Below are 12,877 nucleotides of genomic sequence, written 5' to 3' on the forward strand. Positions count from 1 at the left end.
GGTGCACTCCCTGTGTAGCAGACCCACTCTGACATCTCTCCACCAATGCATGTCCACAGGTCCTGTTTGTGCATGCGTGTGATTCAGACCTGTGTGTGACAAGCATGTCCCTAAAAATAACAGCGAGTAAGCCAGAATTTAATAATAAAGTATATCAAAAAGAAAAATTCAAAGTTACATTCAATATATTAATTTCCTAAACGGCTTGCCATAATACTGTATATATATATATATATATATATGACAGTGTAAACTCAATGAAACAGGAGATCCAAATGAAATAAAGAATGTCTACCTACCATTGTTAAGAATAACCTGGACTGCTTTGATTTGAATATAACAAATTACCACAACACATCCAGCTGCTCACTAATTTTCATGCAGACCGTTCCAGCAGCTAAAAGCGGCAACATATGGTTTACACACTCATAAGCACCGTGGAAATGAAGACATATTTTCACCAGTTTTTCTTGTACGAATGGATGCATGTGCCAATACAGTTTGAAGGCTGCAGGTGATATATCCGCTTTTCATAATCCATCATTAGATAGTAGTTTTTACACTGCAGACCCATGTTACATCAATAACCTCCGTCTAGTGTAAGTGCTGTTTTCCTAACTCCTTCTGAATTCCCCCTCTACACATTTTCACAACAATGAGGTCAAGTAAAAGTAATGAGAATTTCTTCAGACTTTACGATATACGCCCCTTGTGTCGTGATCCGAATCAGCTTACTGCCCTCACCTGTTTACCTGCACCAACCGACCATATTTATACCGAGTCTATGCCCATACAGTCTCTGGGTTCCCCTCTCTCAGTACCAGTCTGTCTTCATTCCTTGTGACAGTGGTCCAGCCTTTCATTGTGTTTGAGTTCTACTTTGTTTTTCTGTTAGTCTGGTGATCTTACCTGCTTGTGTTTTTTTTGTTTCTGCAATGTTTTGACACCTCTGCTGTGGTTACTTATTAATTTAGAACCAAACACAGATTGAGAATAAACAGACTGTGATTTGAGGTTCTACCTGTCTCTGAGTCTACCTTTGAGTCCTCACCCTTGGTTCAGTTTTGACAGATCACCATGTCATGACAGCAGTTGTCAGAAATCTGAAAATGACCTATAGTAACAATCCAACTTAACTTCAGTAAGTCAGAAAAATGAACGAGATATTAATCTACAAGAACAGCCGTCTGCGGACAATTCAAATAATTGTCCATTTGTTCACATACATGCAGTATCTTAATATACTGAGTAGCAGCAGTGGAAGAGGCCTAAGATTTGTATTCTTGCTAAAGGTCTTTGCTGTATTTCAAGTCTAATTCCACCTGGGTTTTCAGCTGGCTGTCTCACACAGGTATGCTTAACCGAACCACACAGATCTATAACCCTCCATTTTATTCACTTGTACAGTCATAGTGTGTTCTCTAAGAGCTGCCAAAACACAGCAACCCTAAACTTGTTCCGTGCCTCAACACATCCTCTGGAGACACCGAACGGAGCACTGCAGTTTTTATTGATATATTATATTTATTAATTTTTTTTTTGCTGTGCTGCTGTGCTAGCCTTCTGTTAAGCTTAGAAATTGCCAAAGAAAGTCCCTAAGAAATGATGATCTGATGTATGCTATTGTCTTTGGCTTGTGTATAGCTTCAGTGTTTTTGCCTCAGCCTCACTAACTCTGTGTAAAAAGAGCAGAATCTTGGGGGGCTGGCGATGCAGTGGTTAGTGCACGCGACCCATGTACGGAGGCTGTAGTCCTCCAAGCGCGCGGTCCGGGTTCGAGTCCAGCCTGTGGCTCCTTTCCCGCATGTCGTTCCCCACTCTCTCTCTCCCTGATTTCCGGCTCTATCCACTGTCCTGTCTCTCCATTAAAAGGCGCAAAAAGCCCCCCAAAAATCTTTAAAAGCACAGCATCTTTTCTTAATCAACTGATGATTAGTAAAACTCATTTTATGGAGGATATTGTAGATTCATCTGATGCCCTCTGGCTGCTCTGATAAAATTATTGTTAACAACCACTGTTAGCTAGAGAAAAAAGGTTAGGTTGTAACAAATTGGTCCATAATTTGGACCAGAGCAAACAATTTACTGGTGTCAAAACTCCCTTAAAGAAAGAATGTGCGACTTTTTGATCCAGTAGATGTCGCCCTTGAGCACCTGCATGAAACCAAAAAACGAATCCCATCCTAAAAGCCTCCCCTCTCTCCGAGACACCTTCAACCCCACTCCACTTGAGTTTGCACGGAGGAGTTTAGCGCAAGCAGAGGACAAAGTTGTCCTGGGCTCAAGCTGAAATTTGCATTTTGCCTGCCATCCAAATTTCCCTCAGGGATTAATAATGGATATCAAAATCACAATTGTTGTGTTAGCAGGCTAATGTTAGCGCACAGCTTCACATTGCATATACATTAACACAATGACCGTGATCTAAAAACACTTACTTGACATCAAAATAAGCAGTGAGTAGACTATTTTACTCGTCTTTGCTCTTGTCCTTGACTGAAACAGCTCTGATGTGTAAGGGGAGGAGTCAGACGTCCCGTTCATGTAAACGTGATGTAAACACGGCTCCGACAACAACACAGCCAGCCGGACTCATTTTCTTCTCCCTCATTTTCAACAGTCACGACTTTAGAGGGACATTTACATAGGTCACGCTAAATTTCTGCTATATTTATGTGTAAAACGCTGTACATTCTTCCTATAAGTCTCTGAAGTCTGAGTCCTGGTTTAAGCTGTTGTTAATCACCTGTGACAGTATTTTTTATCAAGAAGGACAGTTTGGAGAAAGTTTTTCCTTCCATTTTTATTTTAGACAGAAGAACACAGGCCTTCAGGGAGAGAGAAGGTGAGTGGAAGTAGTAGAACAATAACTTGTAATTGGCTTATGTTTCACAGTGCTATGGATAGCTGAAAGTCTCGGAAGCTCCACCAACTATATTTTCCTCTGCTTCATAGAGAGTTCCAGATTCTTTCATCTAGTTGTTTTGGTTTCACATGAAAACAACTTTACTGCTTCGTTTCATTCTCGCCGTTCACGTCTTTGGCTGCACTTGTTTTTAATGAGAGAGCGCTTGGTAAACCTAAACGGAAGAAAACACAGCTAGGTTGTTGGTGACTACCAAAATGAAGTTGAAAGGAAAGCAATCAAACTAGGTAAAGGTTGATCGTGTAATCAGGACGTGAACGCTAAAACACTCCTTACCTGCTGAACAATGACTAGACCAGTGGTTCTCAACTGGTGGGTCGGGACCCAGAAGTTGGCCGGGGAGCCGTTTTCAGCGTTCGGGAAGGTGTGCCTGCAAAAAAAAACTGAGTCAAAAACGTGTTTGTTTTGTTTCTTTGTCACATGTTTTTCACGGCCTCAGATCCAAAGTGCACCACTTTTCATTATATAAAAATGATTGGTTGGTGGTGGTTCCTTGGGCAGGAACAGTTTAGAACCACTAGATTATACAACTCTTTGCCTAACCCTAGTTAGCCTTACTAATTTTGACTTTGTAAAAAAATTAGTATGGAGTTTACAGTCTGGTTAAGTTGCCTCCAAGTTGTCTAAAACAGTTTGCTGGTAAATCTAACACAGAGATAGTTGATCTTGTTCTTGAAACAACCTCTTTGCTCCTATCAAAGAAGAAGTATCTTTCATACAGTATGATTCATGTTCCTGAGCAGCTCTCCAGCTTTGCGGAAACAATAAGAGCAAGAACTGCTGAAAGTTTTGAAAATGAGTCCGACACAGACACTTACAGTACTACACACTACCACACACACAAAAATGAGGTCATAGCACATTATTAGCAAACTACTGCAAAACAAGACAGTGGCATTTATCTTTTTCTTGTTTGTGGTTAATGAACATGAGCAAAAAAAGAACTAGTGGAAAAGCACAAATGAAATACTAAATACCGAAAAATGCTTTGGCATTACCAAGAGTTGAGTCCAGCATTATTCGGTATGTTTTGTATTTCAGTCCTCACATCAAAACTGGTTTCCATGTACACCAGTGGTGTAACTCCCACCTAAAAATGTTGCTGAGGGCCCCGGAGAGTCTGCACTGGTCTCCACAGAGGACAGATGAAAAACAATTTTAAAAATACTCCATGCTCCATCCCTCATTCAGTCCACCTACTGCCTTACTTTTTCTTCTCAAATTATGCACTTGTCCACATCCTTTTATGGACTGAAATCCTTTTATCAGAAAACAAGGGCAATATTAGAGCACAGTTCAGGAGTGAGCTGAATGCTAAAGAAGCTACTCTAGCGGTGTTACAGTGACTCTGTGTTCCAGGTAGCTTGTTCTTTTTCCACCATCGTCCTCATTTGCATTCACAGTGGTGCATATTCCTCGCCAAGCAGCTCACACAGCGAGGCCAAGGTCAGGTATTGTCTTGCTTATACACATCAGACTTCCCAGGTCCAACCCCTCACACCTGACTGCTCCCACAGCTCAATGTCTTTGAATACCGCAGGTGCATTTGGCTATGACGGATCAACAAGTCCCGTGTGAGACTCACAAACCTTATCAGTGCGGGAGAAAGAGCAAATCATGTCAACGCATAGTGTATGAGGGAAAATATGCATTTCAGTCTCTAATTTTCTACACCCAAGCTTGCTGGAAAACGTCAGCAAATTACAGAAGCTGATGTCTGCAAAGTGGAAAAAGAGCTCTGCCATTCATACATCAAGACTTTTTATTGTTCTGCCAGCATGACATAAGCAGCTTCACAAAGGAAGCCATCCGTCTGCAGTGTAAAGCAATCATTCTCCATCACGCCTTTGTGAGGAAGCTGATCAAATATTAAAATGTTTTCGCCAAAAAATGACACTACACCATGCTGAGGACTGTTTTTTTCCCCGATGTCTACTGTCAACACTATAACAAAGTAATATCTCTGAAAGTTTGTAATGATGTCGGGGAAACTTCCAAATGACCTTTGCACAAAGCTTTACAATGCATATATTGTCACTTAAGCTTTTCGTGGCATATAAATGGCACATTTAGAGTGAATTAACGTCTTGAGCTGTTTTTAATGTCACATTTGCTTCACAGTGACCTTGCATGAAACATTTCCTTCTCGTCCCACTTTGATGATAGACTGCTGCGTTTTGGTTTATGAGGATTTCACGCTCATCTCCTCGCTCGTATGTTATACCAGGTGGCAATCTGACAACTCAACGATTTTATCCCCATTTTTCAGACAAGCCATTGCTACAGCTACGAGAGTGAATGTGTGCCAGCGTCTTCTCCCTTCCTCCATTAAATTGTAATTGTTTTACTTTCCATTTCTCCCACATTCAACAATAGCTTTGACCAGTGTCAGAACTGATGATGCAGTATGGATGCATGGATGTGTCACAGGCACAGCATGAATATGTTGCAGTGGTTCTTTGCATATATTATAACGGCTTTTGTGTTGGCATATGCCACCTTTTTTTAAATTAAATGAGAAAGTGATTCAGATGACTAACAAAGTAGAATGAGAACAGAGGGATTGTCAGAAGCTGGGATGCATATAATTCTGAATTCAATATGCCACTCACTCGCCTGTTATGCCATCTGGAATTGTTTGGGGGAAATGCTGCTAGGCCTACACTGTATTTTCTAAGCAGTAAGTTAAAAATGAAAATGTGAGTGTGTTTGTCCTGATCTCTAGCAGGTGTGATGTGTGGGGCTCAAGGAGTTAACTACGAACAAAGACGACAAACCTTATCTTCTAGAGCTGTGACTACCTTCAGTGTGTACTGTTTCTGCCAGAATATGTCATGGACATCCCTTTTTTTAATTCAATATTTATATATCCATGTGATCTCTTCACATAAAATAAGATATAAGGGCTTAGGGTTGCTTTGAAAGAATAAAAAAAGACTGAATAAAGTGTTACTCCTTTACATAAGTACCCAACACACACACACATACACTTGACAGTACAGTGAAATTAGGTGGTCTTGGTGAAACTGTTACATTATTATGCATCCATTGCATGTGAGAGCCTTTCTGACTTCATGGTTACATCTTGGAACAGAACTGCAAATTGCTTCTAATACTACAAACATTAACTCGGACTGTGTGGAATTTGTGGGGAAGATCATTTTACATCAGAACACAACCAGCAGACACACGAAGCAGGAGCTGCATGATATCTGAATTTGTTGGTATAACACTTCACTGATCTGCACAGAACCCTGACCCCCAAGCTCACCTTTTGTATGAACTGGAATGCTGACTTTGGGCCAAGCCGTATCACCCAACATCAGGTGCTGACCTCAGTGCTTTGGGTGGGTGTCTTCAATTCTTACAGTCAGTCTCTAAATGTTTTTTTTTTTTTTTTTTTTTTTTCAGAGAAAAGCAGGCTTATACAGCCCACTGATACCATTTGGAAACACAAGTTGAAAATGTGATTTAATGATCAGATGACCAAATCATTATGAATGCAAAATGTTCATTGTTTTTACATTATGAGTGAATGAATAAATTTGACCATTGATTGTCATACTAAAATACACTATTCTTCAAAAACAAAACTAAACGCTCGTTTAGTTTTGCTGCCCTCTCTGCATGGAACTTTTCCCAGAATGACTTGAAACTGGCAGATCTCATTTCACTTGAAGCCTTTCGCTCTATCTTAAAAGACAAAATGGGGGACCATTTGATAGTGCCTGTGTTTTTGAATTGTCATGTGTGATCACAACTTCTGCACTTTATCTGTGAACCAATTTGTACATTGTAATTCTTGTCTGTTTTTAACTTGTTGTTTGTGAACTGTTTCTTAATCATGTCATTTGCTGCTGCCCTCTTGGCCTTGCCTTGTTGTTGAAATGTGTTATGTAAATAAACTTGCCTTGCCTTGGCCAGGTCACTTTTGTGAAAGAGATCTTAATCTCGATGGGTTAATGACGTGCTTTAATTAAAAAATATATATACACTTATTGGCTGGTTTCTGACCTAGAAACAAAAGTGGGGATCATACTTCTGATCAACAATTAAAGAATACAATTAATTGGACTGATAGTAACTATCACAAATAGGACATGGAAATGATGAAAACAAAAGTGGATAAAGAGTTTATCTATTTCTCTATGAACTGATGAACAAGATCATTAATAACTCTTTAACCATGTAGGAAGTCTGGTTATGTTTCATAGCTAATGAAGCAAAAAGGGTAAACATGTAGAATATGTGCAGAGTATAGTCCTAGTTTACAGAAAGACAAAATACTTGCAAAAGAATCATTTTGACTGTGATATCTAAAAGGTAAAACCTGTGTGTCTGTAAGAGTGCTAGCAGCCCACTGCCTCCACATCAACACCTCTTTCTGCAGGAACCGTAAAAAAAACAAACAGAGGTCAGCTGTTTGTTTTCTCTCTCACTCTTCTTTGGCTCAACTCTTCAAACAGATCCTTAACCTGTGGAGGTGGGCTCTGTTAGGTTCTTCTTCTTCTTCTTCTTCTTCTTCCTCCATCATCCCAATGGCCATCTGAAACATCACATAAAATAAATACTTTTCACAGTTGTTGAACAGTCCAGTTAGGTAAGTTCCCCAACAAACTCACTTCTGTTAAAGTTTTCACCACTTTGCAATCCCTGGAATGTTACATAAGAAAATAAAAGTGTGTCTTTTGAATCTTCTGAAATGCTTCAATCAAATAGACTTTAATGGTCTTTAATAAAATATTGATCAATGTTTTTTTTCTTTCATCCTTTGCTTTTTTAGTTCACTCTTGGTTATGTATGACTTTATGTGTTACGTAGTGAGTTTTATAAGTGGTGTTATCATTTCTTAGCAATAGTTGTGTCCTTGGTAGTCATAGAAAGATCGTTTTCTTTGTTTTCTTTAACTTACTTTCAACTTCAACTTTGTGTCAAATTCCTTTAACACAACCTGACTTAAAGTAATACCTTTCCATCCAACATATTTGTTTTGACTTTTTCGAGAAGAATAATTTGAACTAGTTAGTGCAATACTTTCCCCAAACCATTTTATTTCTACAAACACTACAACTTACGTAGCGAAGTGAAGTTGTTTTGAACAAAGTGCTTCCTTCATTCAAATAATCTCCAACACCTTTAAACTGCTGTTACAACCATGTGCAGTGGCTGGCCCGCATCTTCATAACCTGTCTCTAAAATTCAACATAATTCAACCTGTGGGTTAAAGAATACCGTGCTTTTGATTTACTTTTCCTGCATTTGCATGCTTGAACCACTTTAAATTTATGACAGTCATAGCGTGGTTTGAATCCTACATGGTTGCCCAGTTGGAAATGACTTTTGTTTTATAATGATGTCTCCTGCAAATTTTTCACTCCATGCCACCATGCGCTCATATTCACATTTCTACCTCAGTAATCTGCTTGGTTTGATTTTGCTGCATTATTCAGTTCTGCCCTTGGTCTGCAGACTTTGGAGCAGCAGGGTGCCACATGGTGGGTAGAATGGTGTATTCCTGGTCACGTTGACTACACAGAAGTATGTATAGTGCTTAGTCATGCGAAGTAGTACAGACACACACAGGCTTACACTTGACATTTTGAGTTACACTTAATATGTCCTTGCTTGAGATAACCTTAAACATCAAAATCCTTATGAATACAGAGTCCTTTTGTTATTCTGAATGTTTCACTTGGTTATGAAACAGTTTGCTCTCCTTTACCATGTGTCGTTCACCACTCTCCCTACCTCCCCAATTTTTTACATTATCCTCTGTCCTATCTTTTCATAAAGGCATAAAAAGCTGCAAAATAAACCTTTAAAATACATCTTTTGATGCACGTACTTCCACATGTCACTGGTGTTTTAAACTGTTTTCTTTGGGTTTTTTTTAAAAACTCCTTGTCAATATGACATTGTTAAACCTTTGCCTTGTCCAAGTGGAATGCCAAAGACCCTCCATGTTGTCCATTTTCAGCAAGAACCATCTCAGGGCATGATTTCTGCCTGATTGCATTGCTTTCAACCTCCTTAACATTTGCAATTGATAAACCAAAGAAAGCTGAATTTCATTGCACAGCAAGGGGTTACATGCACGCTTGCACAACGATGCTGTTTGGTATTTAGTTCATCCACCATTCATACATTTGGGCAAAATTGCTCCCTTTCTATGTATAGGAGCTCCATTACAAAAAGTTTCCAATTCACAAAATGGACTTCAAATAGCCATGTGCAATTACAGTGAAAATATTACCGTCTGCAGAGAGCTGGTGGTAACTGCATCAAAGTATTCATGAGGGACGTCTACAGTGTTAGTGACAGATTGTCTTTAACTACTGTCTATAAACATGTTAAAATGTGTAGATGAATCATTCTGTGGCTGTCCGAGGCTCAACCGAGCAAATGTTGCCACACTTCCTCTTCGTGTGTGGGGACCGTAGAGCCGTCACCCATGAGCGGGATGAGAGAGTGACTATCTCATTGAGCTGCTCAACTGCCTTGCTCCGGGGCAGAAGCTTTTAAAAACGGTAAACAGACTTCACAATGAACTGTAAAAGGTATCCCCTCCTCTCCCAGCTCATAATCTGCGTGTGGACATAATTGGGCTCTGAATGAGAGTGCTTAGCGCAGCTTCGTGCATGCAGCAGAGACAAGAGATTCAGAAAGCTCATCTACACAATCAAACCCAAAACCTAACCGCATGGATCAGGATCACTTTAATTAAAATTAGAGGAGCAGAATACTAACATGCATATTTTAACCTCTGTTGCATGAGCTGGGAGGAAAATTCACAAATCAGCAGACATCAAACACAATGCCATGAAAAATACTATCACGACTTGGCCTATCTATCCTTAAATACACATTTTCCATCACTTCAGTATATTTTATATAGCACCATCCTTCAATGCTCTGAATCTTCATGTTCAATATCGTGCACACCAATACACATACATCTTCTGCAGCACAAACTTGCCCGCATCATAACCGTAGTATCCTGCAGTCATTGGTTGTTTTGGATCTTTTCTGCCACCTCTATGCTAATGGCTTTTGTGCTTGCTCTTTAAGAATTGTTGTTGCTGAGGGAATTACTCGCAAGCATGCATTTGTTCCTTGAACCCGTCCTCCCTCAGTCCTCGAAAGGCTTCTGGTATTTCACCCTTTTCCTTTCAGGTGATCCGACATTTTTTCATTGGGCACAATTATCAAACTGAGCTGTCTTGTGGCATCAGACACCAAAATTATTGTCGGCTGAAATGTAATATCAACTCTCAAGGTCCATTATTATCACCAAGTCTTCTGCCGTTGAAGGTCGCATATTATGCAAACTACACTTAAACACTCATGTGTCCCTAAACTGTCTACAAACCACCCAATTATGAGACATGTTTGTCTCTGTCTTTTGCCTGCCCAACTTTTCAGAAAATGTGTGCTCATACAGGCCGTTTGTTTTTTTTCTTTTTTTGTTTGGACTGTCCTCTGAGTCTGACTTCTCACCGTAAACACTAGGGCATGGTCCACAGGGGCGTGGGAGAACACAGCTCATTTGTATTTAAAGATATATACGCAGAAACAGCCTGTTTTGAGCAGGGCTGAAATATAGGGGTTTATAGGCATGTTAAAATACAGGATCAGAGTGGATATTTCACAAGAAACTTTGCAGACATGAGCTCTGAGACTTATTTCAACTTGTTGAAAATGAGTATAATATGTTACCTTTAAAACAAGCCAACATAGCTCTTTTGGTCTTTTCTCTGGCTGCTCTCCCACCTTGACTGACAAGATCATTCTTCCATGCCTGCCCATGCCTCTGTCAATTTTTCTATCAGCAATGGACTTGAAGACCTGGATGTGTGGATGTTTGTGCTTTGTGTCAAGGCTACCAATGATGGCATGGTGAAATGGATACAACTGACGATGGTAATAAATGAAAAGTTATTACCTTGCAAAATATCCTGTCAAATATGTATTGCTTGTTCAATCAATCAATCTTTATTTCTATAGCACATTTAAAACAACCTTGATTGACCAAAGTGCTGTACAAGCGTAAAAAACACAATATAAAAACAACAAGTAAAATAACATAGAATGAAGCACAATAAAAACACAATAAGTAGGAGCATGAATAACATTTCAAAATGTCAAGCTCACATTGTATTAAAAGCCAGAGCAAAGAGGTGCGTTTTAAGCAAAGATTTGAAGTTGTTGATGGACTTGCGTAGACCTTACATTAGAGACTTCCTTTCATTTGAGGGTATCATTTAGATTTCTACGGGTACAATGCTGCTACCTGTGCAGCATTTTTTTTTTAAATACCGCCTAGGGACTGGACAGTGTAATCTGCACTTTGCTCTAATTAACAGCTCATTCCTTCTGGTCATAAAGGCATTTACATTCATCTTTTTAAGGGCAAAAGAAAAAAAAATGACTGCATGATAAAAGGTCAGCACGTCTGGAGCTTTTAGGTTTTGTTACGTGCTGCTTGAGGCCTTTCATCAAATTGAGTGGCAAGCACTCTCTGAGAGGCTAAACATGATTTGCACAGAGCAGTCATGTTAACAGAGCTCTCAATGAGAAATCATCCATTCCAAAGCTTAAGAATTAAAGTTTGGATTCACAGACTGAGACATTTGACTTTGGACAGGATAAGGTGTCTAAACATGGATGTTAATTCATTCAGATAAAAACTGCTCAACCAAGGCATTCATCAAAACTCTCATCAGTTTCAGGAATGTTCATGGCCATTCTGGTTCTTTTTAACGTAAAGCTTTTGATATGAGGTTTTTTTGATAAGCAATACCTCTTATCTCTTTGCTGGTCCTATTCTGTGCATGCTCCAGTAGAGCCTAAACACAGAGGCCCTTTCTGAATAGCCACAGTTCAGTATGCAGTACGTACTTTTCAGTAGGTATTTCAGTAGACTGAACTTTCGTGGTCATTCAGTGGGCGTTTTTTGGGTCCACCTCAGTAGACTGAACATTTCAGTACGGATACTAACTTCCGGGTTTTATGCAGTATGGATCGGATGCATCCTTTCAGGAAATTAATTGTATTTTACCACCCACGATGCTGTGCGAAATTAAACGTAAAACGTCACTTCACAAGCGCCTCCAAATCAAAACAAACGAGTGTGGACAGAAAATATAACAAATGTCTGAATTATTACAAAAATGTTCCCCCTCTATTTAAATAATGATGTCACTATTTAAATGCCTCTTTATATTCTGTATATTACTGTCTTTCATTTATACTTTCCTTTATGTACTGTATTATATTTAGTTATTTAATCTGTCTTTTACTTGATTCACATTGTGATATTGTTTTTTATTTTATTTTTTTTACCTGACTGAATTCACGCATTACTCTTCTTGAATAAAGCTAAACAAAAACAATGGGTGGATGCGGCCGGTTCGGGTAACTTAAATGACCCCACTTCCATACTGAATGAATCAGACGAAGTAGGAACAAATATCTGCCTACTGTGCACTCCTACTGAATAGTAGGTACTAAACAGTATACAGCACGGATAGTAGGTACTGTCTACTGTCTACTGATAGATTGAGTAGGTACTTGGCAATTCGGATGCACCCAGTATCCATGCTGAAATGTTCAGTCTACTGAGGAGGACCCTACTGAATGACCACGAAAGTTCAGTATACTGAAACTCCCTACTGAAAAGTATGCACCGCCTACTGAACTGTGGCCATTCAGAAAGGGCCACTAAATAGACATGGAATAATCAAACACAGGTGAGACCAACAAGACACAGGTGAGGACAATCAGGGCAATCGAGGCAGGGAGAAAATACAAGACAAGAAACACTGAGGACAACTACAAAAGACACAGAGAAACTCAAGAACGTAACATCAAGACACACTAGAACATAGAGGGACACAAGAGTATAAAATTACAAATTAACACAGGAAACACTGAAGACTGAACTAGGAAACA

Source organism: Labrus mixtus, chromosome 13, assembly GCF_963584025.1.
Source record: "Labrus mixtus chromosome 13, fLabMix1.1, whole genome shotgun sequence".
In the NCBI taxonomy this organism is placed as follows: Eukaryota; Metazoa; Chordata; class Actinopteri; order Labriformes; family Labridae; genus Labrus; species Labrus mixtus.